This window comes from Aulonocara stuartgranti (assembly GCF_965226115.1).
Source record: "Aulonocara stuartgranti genome assembly, chromosome: 23".
In the NCBI taxonomy this organism is placed as follows: Eukaryota; Metazoa; Chordata; class Actinopteri; order Cichliformes; family Cichlidae; genus Aulonocara; species Aulonocara stuartgranti.
In genome coordinates this window covers 50,154,578-50,173,409 of record NC_138958.1, presented here as the reverse complement: position 1 = coordinate 50,173,409, position 18,832 = coordinate 50,154,578, and the positions used below count along the sequence as shown (strand labels likewise).

The 18,832-nt window shown below is 39.7% G+C and overlaps 1 protein-coding gene and 1 long non-coding RNA gene across 2 annotated transcripts in view; one reads left to right on the top strand and one right to left on the bottom strand.

Moving 5' to 3' along the window:
- LOC309701485 (NACHT, LRR and PYD domains-containing protein 12-like) overlaps positions 1 to 18,832 on the bottom strand; it is a 1,029,495-nt gene that overhangs the window by 420,813 nt on the left and 589,850 nt on the right. The window lies entirely within an intron of this gene.
- LOC309701585 lies at positions 13,999 to 16,292 on the top strand. Its single transcript, XR_014275144.1, has 3 exons — positions 13,999 to 14,448; positions 14,647 to 14,734; positions 15,437 to 16,292. It is a non-coding gene; the product is annotated as an uncharacterized lncRNA (long non-coding RNA).

Sequence of the window (18,832 nt, the reverse complement as noted above, 5' to 3'; positions counted from 1 at the left end):
AGCTGTTTACTTCCAGCATATCCAACCTTCTGAGGACCCAGCCCACGTACGCCGCTAAGGCCGGGTCCTCGGGAGGATGCAGCCGATGAATTTGGACACTGTCACTACCCGATCGGGGGTGTGCCAAATGGCGGAGTGAGTAGACGCTCTCTACCGAGTTCTGCACAGAAAGTTCGTGAACAACGGTAAAACCTCAACTTTATGCTGCTAACACTAACAATTCACTAAATAAGAGAAGATACAGCAATCATAGGGCAAGAAGCAGCAGAATGCTTAATCAGAAAGGAGCGAAAAGGGGACTGGAAAGTTCCAAGTCTAAGATAGCGCCTGAGAATGCTAACGAGGAGAGTGCTACGCCCAGCAACGTGCTAATGGATAGCTTCCATAACTACGCAGCTACTACGGTGGCACTCACGTTAGCCGAAGAAGAAGTGGATGAGTTCCCACCTCTCCCTGTTACACCTCTCAAATCGCCAGCTCCGAAGAAGGTGATGTACGAACGCAGCAACTCTGACCCAGTTGATGTAAATGAGATAATTTCTCGTCTGTCGGCACTAATAAACACCAGGTCTGATAACATTGAGAGCATGGTGAGAGAGAACTCGAACATGGTGAAAGAGAATACGCTCCAGATTGAGGGTCTCAAAAAGACGATTGATTTTGTGTGCGCGGAAATGAAAGATATGAAGGGGAAAGTTTGCGACTTGGAAAAAAAAGTAACTAAAGAGGAAGGTCGAGTGGACAACTGCCAACAGAGAATCTCTGAGTTGGAAAGATATTCCAGGAGGTGGAATCTCAGACTACATGGAGTCAGGGAGGCTGAGAAAGAAGACGTAAGGGGAAAGGTGACTGTGATATGCCAGTCTGTTCTGCCAGAACAAAATCATAGGCTGCCTGACGTCATCGACACCGTACACCGACTCGGAGCCAAGCGACAAGGTAGCACCAGACCTAGAGGCATCATCGTGCAGTTCACCTCCCGAATCTACAGAGATGCTGTATGGAAAGCAGCCAAAACATCCTCCTACCTGCAGGACAATCATTTGAGGTTCGCTGAAGATCTGTCCAGGGAGGACAGAGAACGTCGTGACAAACTGTGGCCGATGATAGACAAAGCCCGTAAGGAGGGTAAGCCGGCTTATTTCGTGGGAGGCCGAGGATTCATCAGTGGATCAGAAGTTTTCCCTCCTTCATAGAGACGCTTATTCAGTCTCCGAAATGACATTTCTGTAAGCTTGTTTACATGGTGAACTTGATATTTTCACCCTCAGGTTAAAGTTTTATTTTGTGTTGAAGAGTGTGTTTATCTATAAAAAGCTATATTTAAACCATAGCAGATAGTTAAATACTGTATTTTTATAAGCTTAGTCACTCAGGGTTTTTACTGTTCTACTACCTAAATTGTGCAGCACCCGGTCCCCTTATCCTATAGATCTATTCTTAGTTGTAGAAGTTTAGAACTTACTTTTTCTCTTTCTTTTTTCTAATAACTTTGTCTTTTTCATTTGTTTCTCTTAATACCAGGGGTTTAAGACAAACATGTAAACGCAAAGCTTTGTTTTTATTTGCCAAACAATTTAAAACAGATTTTTGCTTTTTCCAAGAGAGTCATTCCACACCTGCTGATACAAATTTTTGGAAATCACAATGGGGTAATGAAGTCTGGTTGTCCCATGGCTCTGAGCGTTCTGCTGGAGTTGGCACGCTTAAAAATTATTTTTCTGTAGATGTGTTACACTCTGACTGTGACACCTTAGGACACTACCTCTGCTCACTAATCAGACACAATAACAGTACTTTCATTGCAGTAAATATATATGGTTACAATAATAAAACTGAAAATGATAAATTACTTGACTCCTTAGAAGAAAGAATTAATTTCTGGCTCTCCAAATACCCAAATTCAGTCCTCTTAATTGGTGGAGACTTTAACATTGTTTTAGACAATACGGTTGATAGGTGGCCTCCAGGGCAGCAGTCTTCATACAGTGCAAACTTAAAAAATTTCATGGGAAAATTTAATCTTGTGGATATTTGGAGAGAAAAATTTCCAGATGATAGACTCTTTACTTGGAGCAATAAGACAGGATCCAGGCAATCACGTATTGACTTTTGGCTTGTTTCTGACTGTATTGATAAAGATAATATTACTGTTAATATACTTGCCACTCCCCTCACTGATCATAGAGCAATTTACATTAACGTCCGAATGTTTACACTGGATAATATACCTCATAAATTCTCTTATTGGAAGTTAAATAATTCTTTACTAAAAGATAAAATGGTTAACATGCAGATTAATAAATTAATTGTTCATTATTGGAACAAAGCTAACAGAGAGAAGTCCTTTTGTACCAATTGGGAACTTTTTAAATTTGAAGCATGCAAATTCTTGAGAAGATATGGGAGTCAAATTGCTAAATTAAGGAAAGCTGAAGAACAAGAAGTAATAAGCAGAATTGCCTCTTATTACCAGAAGTCCCCAGAAGAAATCTCAGAGGAAGATAAATTAAGTTTACTAGAACTTCAAAATAAACTGGACGGTTTATAACGACTCAAGGCTGAGGGTGCTTTCATAAGATCCAGGAAGAGGTGGCTGGAGGAGGGCGAACAAAATTCTGCTTACTTTTTCAGACTTGAAAAATACAGATCAAAAACAAACTCTATTCATCAACTAAATATTAATGGCATTGTCTCTGACAATCCTGGAGAAATTTCACATTTCTGTGCCGAATTCTATACTAAACTATACAACTCAAAATATAATGAGGCTGTCTCAACAGGATTTTTCAATAATATTAAAAACCTAAAATCTATTGTTGTGGAAGATAGAAGTTATTGTGACAGCCCTCTGACTGTGGAGGAAGTTTGTAATTCCATTTCTGCACTTAAGGCCAATAAATCTCCCGGCACAGATGGTTTGACTGCAGAGTTTTATAAATCATTTTCTAATCTCCTGGCTCCATTTTTACTGCAGGTTTTTACAGAAAGTATAGAGAATAACATCCTCCCTCCTTCTCTAACTCAAGGTCTCATAACACTTATTCCAAAACCAAACAAAGACTTACTCTTTATTGATAATTGGAGACCCATCTCCCTGCTCAATAATGACTATAAGGTTATGGCTTTAATACTTGCTAACAGAATTAAAGAGGTCTTGGAAACAATTATTGATGAGACACAATCGGGCTTTATGAGAAACAGACACATTTCTAATAACATTAGACTGGTTTTGGATTTACTTGATTACTCTGATTTGGTATCTGACAATAGCTTCATTCTCTTCCTGGATTTTTATAAGGCTTTTGATACAATTGAACATCAATTTATTTTCCACTCTTTGGAAAAATTTGGCTTTGGCAAGTTTTTCTGTAAAGCTGTCAAAACCTTATACACAAATGGCAATAGTTCTATTAAAATGATTAACGGCTCCACCCCGAGATTTGACCTGAAACGTGGTATTCGCCAAGGATGTCCTATTTCACCATATTTATTTTTACTTTGTACACAAATTCTTGCAACTAATATTTCAAACAGTGTTGTACAAGGAATCACCATAGCTGATAAGGAGCTCGTCATCAGCCAGTTAGCCGATGACACCACACTCTTCTTGAAGAATGCAAACCAAATCCCTCCAGCTCTTACTAAATTAGTGATTTCTCTGAGGCCTCTGGTTTATGCCTAAATCTAAAAAAGTGTGAGTTACTAGCAATTAAAGACTGCCCTGCAAATACTATCTGTAATATCTCTGTTAGACAAGAAGTCACATACTTGGGACTGTTAATATCCATCCATCCATCTTCATCCGCTTTATCCGAGGCCGGGTCGCGGGGGCAGCAGCCTAAGCAAAGAGGCCCAGACCTCCCTCTCCCCAGCCACCTCCTCCAGCTTATCCGGTGGAACACCAAGGCGTTCCCAGGCCAGCCGAGAGATATAACCTCTCCAGCGTGTCCTGGGTCTGCCCCGGGGCCTCCTCCCGGTGGGACATGCCTGAAACACCTCACCCAGGGGGCATCCTTGTCAGATGCCCGAACCACCTCAGCTGGCTCCTTTCGATGTGGAGCAGCAGCTGCTCTACTCTGAGCCCCTCCCAGATGGCCGAACTTCTCACCCTATCTCTAAGGGAGAGGCCAGCCACCCTTCGGAGGAAGCTCATTTCTGCCGCTTGTATCCGCGATCTCGTTCTTTCGGTCACTACCCACAGCTCGTGGCCATAGGTGAGGGTAGGGACGTAGATCGACCGTAGATCGACCGGTAAATTGAGAGCTTCGCTTTTACACTCAGCTCCCTCTTCACCACGACTGACCGGCGTCCAGCGTCCGCATTACTGCAGCTGCAGCCCCAATCCCAATCTGTTAATATCCAAAGACCAAAAATCAAGATTCTCTTCAAACTTCACTCCAATTATACAGAAAACCCTAAAAAAGTTCAACCAGTGGCTGCAAAGGGACTTGTCTTTGAAAGGTACAGTGTTAATTACTAAAGCAGAAGGGATATCCCGATTAACATATGCTGCTGTCTCCTTACATCTGGATAAGAAAATTAGTAAAGATGTTGACCGTATGCTCTTTAATTTTATATGGAAAAACCGTACGCATTATATTAGAAAAACTGTTGTGATGAATAAGTACGAATCAGGTGGGCTTAACATTTTAGACTTTTCTACTTTAAATAACACTTTCAAAATTAATTGGGCCAAACATTTTCTTAAAAACCCTACCTCTATCTGGAACTTTATACCACATTATATTTTCTCTTGTTTTGGTGGCTTTAATTTTGTTTTAAATTGTAATTACAATGTTGAGAAACTCCCTGTAAAGCTTTCATCCTTCCATAAGCAGGTCCTCTTAGCGTGGACCCTCATTTATAAACACAACTTCTCACCTCACAAATACCTTATCTGGAACAACAGAGATATTTTATATAAAAATAAATCACTTTTCCTGGAAACTTGGGTCCAAAATGGGATCCTATTGGTGGCTCAGCTGGTTAATAAAGAGGGACAACTACTTACTTACAACGACTTTATTGCACTATATAATTTTCCAATCAGTGTTCAGGAATTCTCAATGGTGCTTGGTGCCATACCCTCAGGGACTTTAATATTATATAAAAACACTGACAGCTCAATATCTACCTCAGTCACTCTCCCTCAGGGGTGTCAAACTCAAATACACAGTGGGCCAAAATTCAAAACTGGAACAAGGTCGCGGGCTAACATTAATATTTACTGAAAAAAAAATCTTCCTCCAGATTTAAGAATGAATCTCTTCTTATGGACTCAAACAAGTTTTTCTGAAAAACTGAATATGGAACAAGCAAAGCTTAATACTAAACAATATATATATTAGCTGTATAATACCAGTAGGCCAGCTCTAATAATAATTTGGTATGGCTTCGCGGGCCAAATGTAATTAGGCTGCGGGCCAAATTTGGCCCGCGGGCCAGAGTTTGACACCTATGCTCTCCCTGATCCAGCTGAGTCACCAATAGGAAAAATCTGCTTTTCACAGGAACTTGGTAACAGCAATAAGAGAATACGTAGTTTATTCCAAGAAGATATCGTCTCTCTCCCATATGTAATATCTTATTGGAACCGATATGTTCCAGATATCAAGTGGAAGACAGTCTGGATGGTCCCCCATAAATATTTGATTGTAAATAAGGTGGAAGAAGTCTCATTTAAAATTCTACATAAATGTTATCCAGCCAGTCACTACATGGTAAAATTTAAAAGGGACATTAATACTAATTGTACTTTCTGTGGGGATCATCCAGAAACTGTGACACATCTTTTTTGGTACTGTTCTTTTACACAGAGATTCTGGAAGGAATTTAGCAGGTTTGTTATTGTCCATATTTTAAGGGAGTTTTCTTTACGATGGGAAAATGTTTTATTCTGTTTCTTTAAGTTCCCCAAGAAGTATGATAAATGTTTTTTTATGATAAATTTGTTAATACTTTTAGCTAAATTTTTTATCCATAAATGTAAGTTTACTAACAAAACACCATATTTCTGTCATTATTTTAAGGATGTGGAAATGTACATACAATCAATATCAGACTCCACCAACAAAAAGGCTCCCAAAACAATATATGTATGTGAATTTTTGCGTGTATTCTTATAATTGTTACCTTTTTCTTTTACCCTTGGCTTTTTGTGTTAATGTTCTGTTGTTTTGTATACTTCATCTGTTCGTATGTTGTATACTCATTGTTTGTTAAATAAAGTTTAAAAAAAAAAAGACACGACCAGAGTTTCTGTCGCCATCATCCGTGGTGGCACAAGATGGCGTGTTGAGCAGTCGTACAAATTAGGAGCTCGTTGAACTTGTCCCAGAATTTACTTTGTGTTCGTTATTGTTTCCACTCGAAAGTAGTAAAATGACTGCCCCAAGTATAGTTAAACCTGCTAAATTCAAACTCGACCTCAAAAAACAAGAAACAACATCGCCATGTGATGGAAGGGAAGACAGCAGAGAAGGAACGGATCATGACTACGTAGCAATGGACGTAGCAGTGATGAGCAAAAGGGAACGGGGCAATGATTCGGTTCCATCTACACCTTGTAAGAAGCCTGCAGAAAAGAAAGTTAAGTCAGCAGAGATAAGTGAAAGTGACGAAGTCTCTAATGCTACTATATTGAAAGCGATTCTAAACCTTGAAAAAAGAGTGGACGAGCAGCTAGCTGACCTGAGTGTGCAATGCAAGCAAGCTAGTACGATGCTAGCCAGCCTAGCCAAAGCGGTTCAGTTCAACTCGGAGGAGGTGAAAGAATGTAAACAAAAGGTTAAAGAGTTGGAGAGACGAAACGAGCAGTTGACCAAAGATAACTACGATCTCAAGGAGAGAGTGAGAGAGCAAGAAAGGTACAAAATGAGGTGGTGCCTCCGGATTAAAGGATTAGAAGAGAAAAGAGATGAAGATGTCAGATCGCTGGTTATTGGAATTCTTGGCAAGATCGCACCTGATATGATATCAAAGCTTGAAGAATCTGTGGATGTGGTGCATAGAGTTGGGAAGAAGATTGAGAACAAGGTCCGACATATCATCATTCTGTTTGCTCTGAGACACGCTAAAGAGGAGATTTGGCGTCGCACCAAAGATTCGGCTGTCTGTAAGAACGGGGGTTTCCACTTCGCTGAGGTACTGCCGCGGGAGGACTGGGAAGAGAGGAGGCGGCTGTGGCCGCAAATTGAACAAGCCAGACGGGCTGGGAAACGGGCCTTTTTCCGGGGTCCTCATGGATACATCGAAGGACGGAGGATCATTGACGTTGAATGAAAGACTTGATGTAAGACTGTATACAGTGGAATATTATTAATGGGACAAAAGAGTTCTACTTAAAGTTAAAGATTATTAGTCACTGAGTTGGTGACAAGTGTTACAATTTAAACTCATATTTATATATTTTTCTTTTCTTTTTTAAAAAAAGTTATTTTCTTAGCATATTCTTATTATGGTTCACTCAAAAATTTCTTTTGGTTCATTAAACGTTCGGGGTTTGAAGGAAATTGTTAAGAGAAAGGCACTTTTTTTATTTTGCAAGGTGCAAAAATGTCATTGTCTGTTTTTACAAGAAACTCACTCTGTGGATGCCGATGCTACCTTTTGGGCTAATCAGTGGGGAGAGAAGATTCTTTTCAGTCATGGATCTAACAGATCTGGAGGTGTGGCGATTTGTTTTAATAAGTTCCCAGGGGAGATTATAACATATAAAGCTGATAGTGAGGGTCATTGGTTAACTGCAGTCTTGAAGAGCGAAGGTATATTTCTAATTGTTACAAATCTTTATGGACATAATAATGAGGGTCAAAATAAAAGTCTATTGGAAAATCTAACAAATGTTATTTCAGAGTTTAAAGTTATGTACCCCACAGATTACATCCTAGTAGGAGGAGACTGGAACATGACACCAGATGAATGGATGGACAGATGGCCTCCTCGCTTAGGAAGGAGGCAACAGAATAACATTATTGAGAACTTTTCTAGTGATAATAATTTTACAGACATTTGGAGAAGTTTGAATCCTGGAGTTAAGAATTATTCTTGGTTTAAACCTAATGGAGAAAGCAGGTCAAGACTTGATTATTGGTTAGTGAGCGATGACATTTTGAGGTGTACTTCACAATCTAAAATCTCCAATGCACCCCTTTCTGATCACTGTTTCATTGATCTTGTCTTAGAACCAACAAGGATGAGACGTAGTAGCAGAGGATATTGGAAATTTAATGCCAGCCTTTTAAATAAGGACAAGTATTGTGATAATTAGACATATAATTACAGATATAAAAAATGATGACTCAGTAGTGGGTAATATACAGAAATGGGAATTTGTTAAATTCAAAATCAGAGAATTCACTATAAAATTCTGCAAAGAACTGAACAGGGAAAAACGGGAATATGAAAGTAATTTACTTCGTGAAATAACTCAGTGCTGTAGTAAAGAAAAACTAAACGTGCAAGAGAAGAATAAATTGATGGAGTTACAAACTAAATTGGACGATCTTTACCTAGAGAAAGCCCACGGTGCCTTTATAAGATCGAGAGCCAAGTGGATTGAGGCAGGTGAAAAGAATAGTGATTGGATTTCCGGCTCTTTTTAGAGAACCGGCTCTTTCGGCTCAGATCACTAAAAAGAGCCGGCTCTTTCGGCTCCGAACCGGCTCTTCAGGTTGTTTTATTGCTTTAAGTAATTTATTATTAACAACAATATAAAATCATGCACACAATGAACTACTAATGTAAAAAATGTCTTTTTTATTTATAAATGTTTATCATATAAATATTCTTGTATTTATTCACAGCACACAAAATGTAAAAAAAAATAAATTATAAGTACAAAAACCAACTATTTACAATTCAACTTTTTTCCTTTTAAATTTTCAGCTTTTTTCCTTTTAAACCAATTCAAAACGAAAGAACACAAAACACTACAAACCACAACACAATAAAATATCAATTAAAATATGCAAAACAAAAAGAAAACATGAACAACCAGATCTTTAATTGACGGAAAGGTTGGCATTCAGGAATATCAAGTGCCTTAGCTTTGAGGAGCTGATCCGGTTTCTTCTGTCATTCATTATCTGTCCTGTTTTGGAGAAGATTCTCTCTGAGGGGACTGATGTTGCTACAATGCAAAGTCTCCGTGTCATCACCTGGGTAAGACGTGGATAAGTATAAGCCTTTGTCTCCCACCAGCTCAGTGGATCTGCACTTCTCTGGCAAAGGGGCTCATCAATGTAGGATCTCACTTCCAGTATTACATCTGCTGAGGGATTCCTTCTGGTAGTGTCTCTATTTGCTCGTTCTTCAAAGAACCTCCAAACAGCAGATGCTTGTTGCTCCTTTTGTTCATCCTCTTCTGCCTCTTCTCCCTCTTGGTTCCCTGGCAGTGGAGTTGGTTGGCTGGATCTTGCTGCTGCAGTTATTCTCTGAAGAGCTTCATCCACCGCTCTGTTGTCATTAAAGACCAGCTTCTTGAATCTTGGATCAAGAATGGTGGTTTCAGAGAGAACAGCATTATATTCCATTCTGTGGAATTTTCTGTCCATGGATGCACAGAGAGCATCCACCAGTAGTTACTCTGGTTTGGTGTTCAGCTGTCACTCTCTGCAGACCCTTGCACAGGATTAACATTTTGGAGGCTGTGACATGGCTGAAAAAGAGTACATAACAAGTTTCAAAATTATGCTTTTTTAAAATTCAGCAGTATATTATTATTTATGATCATGTCTAATCTACTTTTCATACCAGCAATGCAACTAACTACGACTACTACTAATAATAATAATAATGCAATAACATTTGCACACTCACCTGTCTGCACTGATCTCCACGGTGACCTGCTCAAATGGCTCCAAAACAGTGCATGCCTGCTGTAGTACCTCCCATTCCTCATGGCTCAGAGGGTCAACCGGTAGTGATGTGCGGATTGATCCTGAAATATCGATTCCTCCGATACCAATCATTTATGTTCTAGAATCGATTCTCACATTAAAATATCGATATTTTAGTAATTTAGGGTAAATTTGTAGTTTATCATTAACAGGAACACAGTGAAAAGAAACTATAACATTCGGATTGTCTACATTCAAAGGAACTACTTCCTCTTCCGCCTTTCACAGTTATGTGCGAAATACAGCTGTATAAATGTCTTGCAGCCCCTTGGCGCGCGCACTCACAACAATGGCTGAGCGTAATTGTGCGGATGTATTTTACCTCCATAAACACCTGAGACGTGGTTTGCGATACATGTGGCAAAAAAGTGAGGTGTTGTGGCCATACCTGCCAACCTTGAGACATCAGAATTAGGGAGACATTCAAAAGGGCTGTTGGGGGGGGGGGGGGGGGGGGGGTGATGAATACATTTTACAGTGTTTATTTATCAGATAAAATATGTTAAATGTCACCGTTATTATTGGCCGGCCCAGAAACAGCGGGGGTGTCCAAATTCAGAGGCTGCTTCCACCTGAGGACTCGGCTTTCGCGGTCTAAAGAAAGCCGGGTAGTACGTCACGAGCTCCCTCGGTGGAGTGAAACTCTGCCGTCTGCTCCTTGCTATCTAAAATATAACTGGGCGCTGGCGTAAACTCTCGACCGTCTCACACTTTGTTTAATTAGTTTTCTGTTTGACGTTTATTCAGCTGTGTGAAAACCCCGGAGGAACCATCCTGAGGGATTAATAAAGTTAAATTTAATTTAATCTAATCGAATAACTTTAATCTCAGCCAAACCGATTTACTCACGAACAAATAAAACACTGAAAAAGCCAAACAACACTTTTAAGTTATCAAAGTGACTTATACATGTTTAACCTGAGTAATGAAAGACTGCGGGGGTTTGAAGACGATTTGTCGATCGGCTCAGATATTTGAAGTTTACACAGCTACATTCTCACCTGAAAATATGTTAAAAGTTTTTTGCGACCCAGAAAGAGTAATAAGAGCAATATTAAAACTAAGTAGCTGCTGTCATTGTTGGAGACTGGAATTGGCTGGGCCGCGCTATGAATTCTGCGATATGGTTTTTCAATTTTGTTGTCCGGGTGGAAAATCGGGAGAAATTCGGGAGAATGGTGGCTCCGGGAGATTTTTGGGAGGGGCACTGAAATTCGGTATTCTCCCGGAAAAATCGAGAGGGTTGGCATGTATGGTTGTGGCAACATCACTGACCTTGTCAAACACCTCAGAGTAAATCATATCACAGACTATGACGAGCGTATATTGAGGTGAACTGAAGAGGAGGAGAGTGTGACCAGGAGATATTTTATTTTGTCTTCTTACGATCACAGTTATAATCAGAAGTATCAATCATTAATCATTTACCATTGTTGAACCAGTTGACAGAATAATCTTTGAACCACATCTATGTTAACATTAATCTACACAGATTATCAGTACTTTAATCAGTCTATTGTTGTTCTGTACTATTCATGTTATTTGCTTAAAGCTGTTTCACAATTCTGTAACCACTCAGAAGCCTGTGGGTCCTGCTGGACCCTGCCTTAGTTCTATGTTCAGTTCTGCACGTACACAGGCCTTTAAAGTACATGCACGCTCTTATATAACACATGCATGTGTACACACACACTTAGTAAGAATAGGAGGGTCGTCTGAGGACAGTTTTCTGATAGATATACTTTCACAAAAGGCACGAATGTAATACACACTTGTTTTTCTCTAAAACTAACAGTTGATGTCCATATTAGGTAAACTCTCTGAACAGGCCCAAACTGTTATCATTTCCAGTAAGGTCTGACTGTGTTACGTCATCATGGGTTATATAAGGATGGGGAGCTGTCCACTCTTTGGAGATCTGTGGCTGTACGCTTGTCTTCCCATGCTTCTGTCTTAGAAGTGTGTAATAAAATCACTATTTTTGTCACCTACACGGACTCGGCTGTTTTTCCTTCTTACCCAAACTGAACCAGACGTAACAAGAGGGACAGGTGCTGCTAGGGCGAGACAGACGTCTCTCACGGAGTCCTTCAGTGCTGCAGGGAGGCAATGTTTTCAAATAGCACAACTTCAATTTTTTTTTATTTCTATATGATGAACTCTGCATTATTAAGTGATAAGAACAAGTAATCTGATGTCCTGTAATCATTATGACGCTATAATGTGAGATACAATAAATAAAAGTTTTTGTACAAAGTATCGGTATCGGATCAGTATCGTCGATACCACCCTGAATATTACTTGGTATCGGATCGGAAAGGAAATCAGTGGTATCGCACATCACTATCAACCGGTGCATTGATAACTGCCAGGGTAGAGATGACAGCATCCTTGGACTCCAGAATCCGTTTTAGCATATGAAAGGTTGAGTTCCACCTTGTGATACATTCTTGTTTGAGCTTTAGCTCAGGCATGCCCATCTGTTGTTGGGTAGATTTGAGCTTGTGTGTGGCTGTTGTGCTCCTGTGGAAAAATTCCACTATTGCCTTCACTTTGTCCACAGCTGGCTTCATCACCTTCAAAGCATCTCTCACAACAAGGTTAATTGTGTGCGCAAGACATGGGTGGTGGGTCCATTTCAGGATTTTAATTGCTTTTGTTATGTTAGCTGCATTGTCAGTAACACAGCAAACCACTTTCTTTTCCACATCCCACTCTTTTGCCACTTTGAGCAGCTCTTCTGCTAAGTTCTCAGAAGTGTGTCTGTCACTGAACTCAAAACAATCCAGAAGACAGGATACCATTTTATAATTTTCTATAAAGTGACACGCAACTGACAAGAAGGATGTGGTGGTTTGGGATGTCCAGCTGTCAGTTGTTAGACACACTGCTGTGGCTTTTTTAACCCTCTCTTGCAGTGATGCACGTTCTCTTTCATATATGCCTGGGATGATTTTTTGGGAGAGAGCCTTCCTGCTTGCCTATTCATATTGTTTGTGGAGCCAGCTCTATATGAAATTCTTTTCTTGCAGACTCTACACTCTGCCTTTGTACTGTCAATAAAATTGAAGTGGTTCCAGATTTTGCTTGTTTTCTTGGTTGCTTCACTCATTTTCTTTACTGTACCTTTCTAAATTGACGACGTTGTCTCTTGTTGCTCTCTTTCTCTCTCTCCCTCCTGCTCTGTTCGTGTTCTACTGCTGCTGTGAGTGTAACTACCGCCCCTCCCCCCTCTGCCCAGCGCTGAGCAGAGGCGGGAGGGGCACAAACGCACAGCTGTGTTTGCTTCCCTCCCCCCTCTGCTCAGCGCAAACACAAGGCTCAGGTGTGGCATTAAGCGAAAAAGGTTAGTGAGAGGGCAAGAGAAAGAAAAAAAAAACCCCACGGCTCCCAATAAGGAGCCGGCTCCCGTCGTTCACTTCAAAGAGCCGGCTCTAAGAGCCATTTCGTTCGCGAACGACCCATCACTAGAAAAGAACTCATCATATTTTAGTAAGCTGGAAAAGTGTAGACAGCAGAGAAATCTAATCTCAAGCTTGTTGATAAATGGGACTGAATGTAAAGATTTCAGAAAGATTGAAAAGGAAGTCTTCACTTTTTATTCCAAATTGTACTCCTCAGAATATTCAGCAGCTGATTCTGATAGTTTCTTTGATAAGATTCATAATCTCATCCCATGTATTGACAAGCCTTTCAAAGATCTGTGGGATTCAGAGTTTAAAATTGAGGAACTGGATTTGGTGGTCATGAAAATGGCATTAAACAAGTCCCCAGGGACAGATGGACTTACTACTAATTTTTGGACAGGAGAATTCAGTTACCACATTTGACAGTGACAGTAATAAAATTTGGAATACTTGCTGAGAATGCAGATTTTGACCTGTTGATTAGGACGATTTTGTTAATGGGAAATTTTTTTCTTCACAAATGCAGATACTTTAAAGCTAAACCATGTATAAACAGATGGCTGAATGACTTTAGACTCTGGGCTAAATCGCTGAAACTTGTGAATAACAAGAAAGCCCATAAACTTGTTGTTTTATTTAAAGAGTTTAATCTATGTTAAAAAAAACCCTCCCTATTTTATAATCACGACTGCCCTTTTTTTGCACGTTATTTTTTGCCTTTGGTTCAAGTCCTTCAATGACTGCTTTGTGCTTATTGTTGTTGTTGTTTGTTTGTTTTTGGTCGTTTTGTTTGTTTGTTTGTTTTGCTATAATGCTCAACAGGGGCGGAGCGTGGGGGTGGCTTACTGGGCTTAAGCCCGGGTTGTTTTGTCAGAAGCCCGGGGTCTTTTGGAGTGTAATTTTTCATAGTTAGATGCCTGGCTGACAACTGTATAAAACAAAAAGTACACACAATATTCGAAGCACATAGTGCACACTGTGGGAATTTACGACTGTGCGTGAATCCCCCCTGATATTGGTATGATCCGAGCTCAGGCACTAAGCAACTGAGCGAGGGGGCGGGGCAGCTGCTGCCAGCAGTGAGTGCGCTGTTGGAGAAACGGAGCCAGCCATACTAAGGAGAGCTGAAGTTTGACCAGGTACCAAAGAAAATCATTCGTACTGTACAAATAATGTAAATATGACGGTGCATCACGAAAGATTGATATCAAACTGATCACTTGACCAATATTACGTTACTTGCTCTTCGAGTGAATCAACAAATGGCGAAATGAAAAGCCGAACAAATGCTATTTTTTTAGAGTCTTAGCTTACGTGTGTTTATTTCATATTTTCAGTTCTTACCCTCCCCGACTAAATCGGTTTCAGTTATGTACTGAAATATAAGAATGGACATTAGAGGGTTCTTTCAAAGAAAAAACTCAGGTAAATGTTATTTTATATATTATGCTTTGTATGTTGTTCAGTATATTTCTATGCAAAACAAGAGGGATTTCAGTACACAGCAGGATATTCACATTTGTAACCAGATATTTACATACACTTTAGGGAGAAAACATAAAACATTTTTATTGTACAACATCAATTTAGATTAAACTTTTGTTTTAGATAAATATTGAAATATCTTTTGAATTAGTTAAATGTCAGAATAAAGAGAGACAGAGCTGTCTATTTTTTATCACTTTCATCAAATTAAGGAGTACATATACACTAAGTTTATTGTTAATTAATAAGAAAACTCCAGACGATTCCATTCTGAGCTGAAGAAGCTTCTGATAGGTTAGTAGAGTCCATGTGAGTAAACTGGTGGCACAGCTGTGGATGCATATAAGGCAAAACACAGAGCCTGTTTCTTTGACATGGGAACATCAAGAGATATCAACCAAAACACCAGGAAAAGAACTGTGGAGCTCCATAAGTGTGGCTCAATTTGAATACAATTTGGTGCCATTTGCTATTAAGAAATACAGATAGTTTCTCTCTTTACTCTTAAAGTTAACAAATATGTTTTTATATTTATCAATCTAAAAAAATAAACATTTAGTCTGATTTGATGTTACAATTAAAAAAGTGTTTTTATCTGAAGAGTAAATATCTGGTTTCAACTGTATATTTGATGATTGTCAGCACAAAGAGGGAGAGAGAGGAGAACGAGGACAGAACAGATGAACAAGAGCAGGTGAGACACACATGTTAGTCACATGGTCGTTTACCAAAAGTATCAGCGTATCATAGGTCCTCATGTATCTCGTACCTAGTGTTTCTTTTTAGGTTTGTTATTTTTCAAATTCTGTATTTATTAAGTTATGCAGGCTTGTTCGCACAACAAGGCTAAATAATTATATAAACTTTTCTCAATCTAAATAGTGGACTTTGGTAGAATTAAAAAACAAGTGTAGTGCAGGTCTATGATGATTTTTAGTGCTATCATCTAGTTCTGATTGTGGTTCTGTCTTGGTTAAGTCCTCAGTAGTCCTGATTTTGAACTGTTGTAGTCCTGTTTTAATTCTGGATCAGTTCTGGGTCTGGTTGAATTGGGGTTTAGTCCTCGTGTCTTGATACAGCCCTGACCTTGTTCTGCCTTGCTGCTTAATTAAAAAACTAGTTTAAGGTGTCCTGCACATGTGATATAGATTTTTCCCTATATGAAGTCATTCTTTTTTGAACAGAGCCTATTAATCTTTCAGTCATTTCTACCCCCCCCCCAAAAAAAAAAAAATCCCACATGCATACTACTCTTTGGGCTAAGCCCCGGGTGTTTCAAATATCTGGCTCCGCCTCTGATGCTCAACCAAGGATGTAACATAATCGGATTAATTATGGTGCCTTGTATGTTATACTGTTGTTTGTAAATAAAGTTTAATTAAAAAAAAAAAAAAAGTTTCTGTCGCCATTTTAGTTTTTAAAAGACGTCGTGATAAGGGCGGGTCTTACTGTGAACCTGCGCGCTCATTGGCTAATAACTTGAGATTGACAAGTCGTTATCCAATGAGCGCGCGGCTTCTCCCAACATAAAGTAGTTTCCTTTGAAAAACCAAAGTCTGATTATTTTTGCCTCCACTGACGGAGCCTGTTGTTCCCGCCACAGAGACACAGTAATGTCAGAGCGGTGTTAACACTCACCTGCCTCAGCACAGCTCTCACTCTCCTCCTGCTCTCTCAGCTAAACTCACTTCCTCTCTACTTACAGGAAACCAGCGCTCAGAGGAGCCGACCGGCCTCACGTTTCACCCACAGACACGAACAGCGTGGAATTATTTTATGTCATAAGAAGAAACATATTCATGTTAACACTCACCTGCATCAGCTCCACCTTCCTCCTCCTGCTGCTCTGAACTAGTGATGGGTCGTTCGCGAACGAAATGGCTCTTAGAGCCGGATCGTAGACGTGAACAACGCAGCCGCCTCCTTATCACGAGCCGTCACATTTTTTTTTTTTCTTTCTCTCAGCCTCTCTCTCTCTCTCTCTCTCTCTTGCACTTTTTTTCTGCTTCACAGGAACAGAGGCAGAGAGAGAGAAAGAGGCAGGGCCAACAACGTCACATTAGAAAGGTATAGTAATCATCCACAACTATTTTCAGTTGGAGATGATAAAGGATGCAGAAAGTTTATTCATGCAGGTCCATATGACAGAGAATATGCATGTTCTTTTTGTTTTCATATTTTAATTTATATTTAATTGTGTTGTGGTTTGCAGTGTTTTGTGTTGTTTCACTTTAAATTTGTAAAAGGAAAAAGCTGAAAATTTAAACAGTTAAAAGTTGAAATGTGAATAGTTGATTTTTGTATTATATGATTTATTTATTACATTTTATGCGGAGTGAATAAATAAAAGTATATTTACGGTGGCCCCTACAGACAAAGCACATACAAACTTCAAATCACGTACAAACTCTGAAGCACATAAAAACTCAGAAGCACATAAAAACTCAAAACACGTACAAAAGACAACAGAAGTGCTCCAGGATGCTGGGCGCAGAGTTGAGCTTTTGTTACCTAGTGGCTACACAAGCCAGCAAGTACCGACGACCGGATTTGGTGTGTGGTAGTAACAGGTAAATGAAAATTTTTTTTTAATTATTTGAATATATATGAGTGCCTGTGTATAAATACACAAACAATACACACATGCTTTCAGTTGTGTAATTTAAGTGATCTAGTAGCTCTGCTTTGGAAGTTCAGTTCATGCTAGAAATGTGTTTTGGAGTTTGTACGTGTTTTGTCTCTAGGTGCCACCGCATATATTTATGCTCTTCCCAGGGCAGAGGAAGCATGTTCACTGCAGACCAAGTAACCCATATAGTCATTATGGCGATTGCAAATAATCCTATACTTGGAAATGAACACTTGTGTTTGTTTTGATGTGTTTGAATAAACACCAGTACTTGAAGTTTGGATCCCTCTATGCTTATGGATCTATGACAGAAGTATGAGCTCAAACTGACATAGCCTACCTTGTGCACAGAGAAAGCAAAAGCCAGATGTGTTTTGTATTCATACCATCAGTGTGCAGTTGGCGCATTGTGTGCTTAGTAGATGATGGCTTGTGTGTACTGTTTGATACGGAAACACCATTTTTACAAAGGTGTGAAGAGTTAATCTAGCTGTGTTTGCTTTTACAAGAGAACTACAATGTTTTGATGATTGGGTGACAGGTTTTCTTATTTGTGTGAAGAGTTTTGCAAAATTAGCCAATAGTTACAAAAAATGTGCTTAAGCAATCAGAAAAAACTGTAATAAACATCTTTGCCATTTAGTGGGTGTGGGTCCTAATCAGCCAGGGTTTCGGGTGAGCTCATTGTGAAACCTGGCCCCACCTTATCATGTGATTTCCTGAGGTCAGATGGCCCAGGATGTAAATGGTCTGAGATCCCTTCCCAGACGCCTTAACGTCCAATGAAAAAAAACACATCAGTAGTAATATACCTATAGCTTCCCCCCCCCCCCCCCCACCCCCCCCACCCCGAGGGCATTTGCCCCCCACCCCCCCACCCCTCTCCCCCACACCCCCCACCCCGAGGGCATTTTCCCCCCTCCCCTATCCCCCGCCGCGTCCATGTGCGTGTGCACGTGCGCGAGAACGGACTTTTTGCACGTGCGTGTGTGTCCAGGGGTCATATGAGTTCACATGTGTTTAATAGTGTATTATTTAATGAAACCATTATGTGTTTTAATTAAACTCTTTTTAAAGGATTGTATAGGTCTCAGAGTTCTGTTATTTAGACATAGGTGATTTAATTTAACTACTTTATGGGTATTTTAACTAGTTAGGAGCCTTTTGCATTTTCTTCAGTGCTATTTAGGAGCAAATAACAGGTATCCCTTTAGAAATAAACAGTGATACTTCTAAAAACCGTGTATTCCCACACAGCATTTAATTTAGCTAGTTTAGGAAGATTTCACTTTTCTAATAGTTTCACAGGCTAGTAGTTTTTTTTTAAATAGAGCACCACAAACAACATGTATCCCTTTAGAAATAAACTGTGATACTTCTAAAAAACACATATTCTCACACTCTGCAAC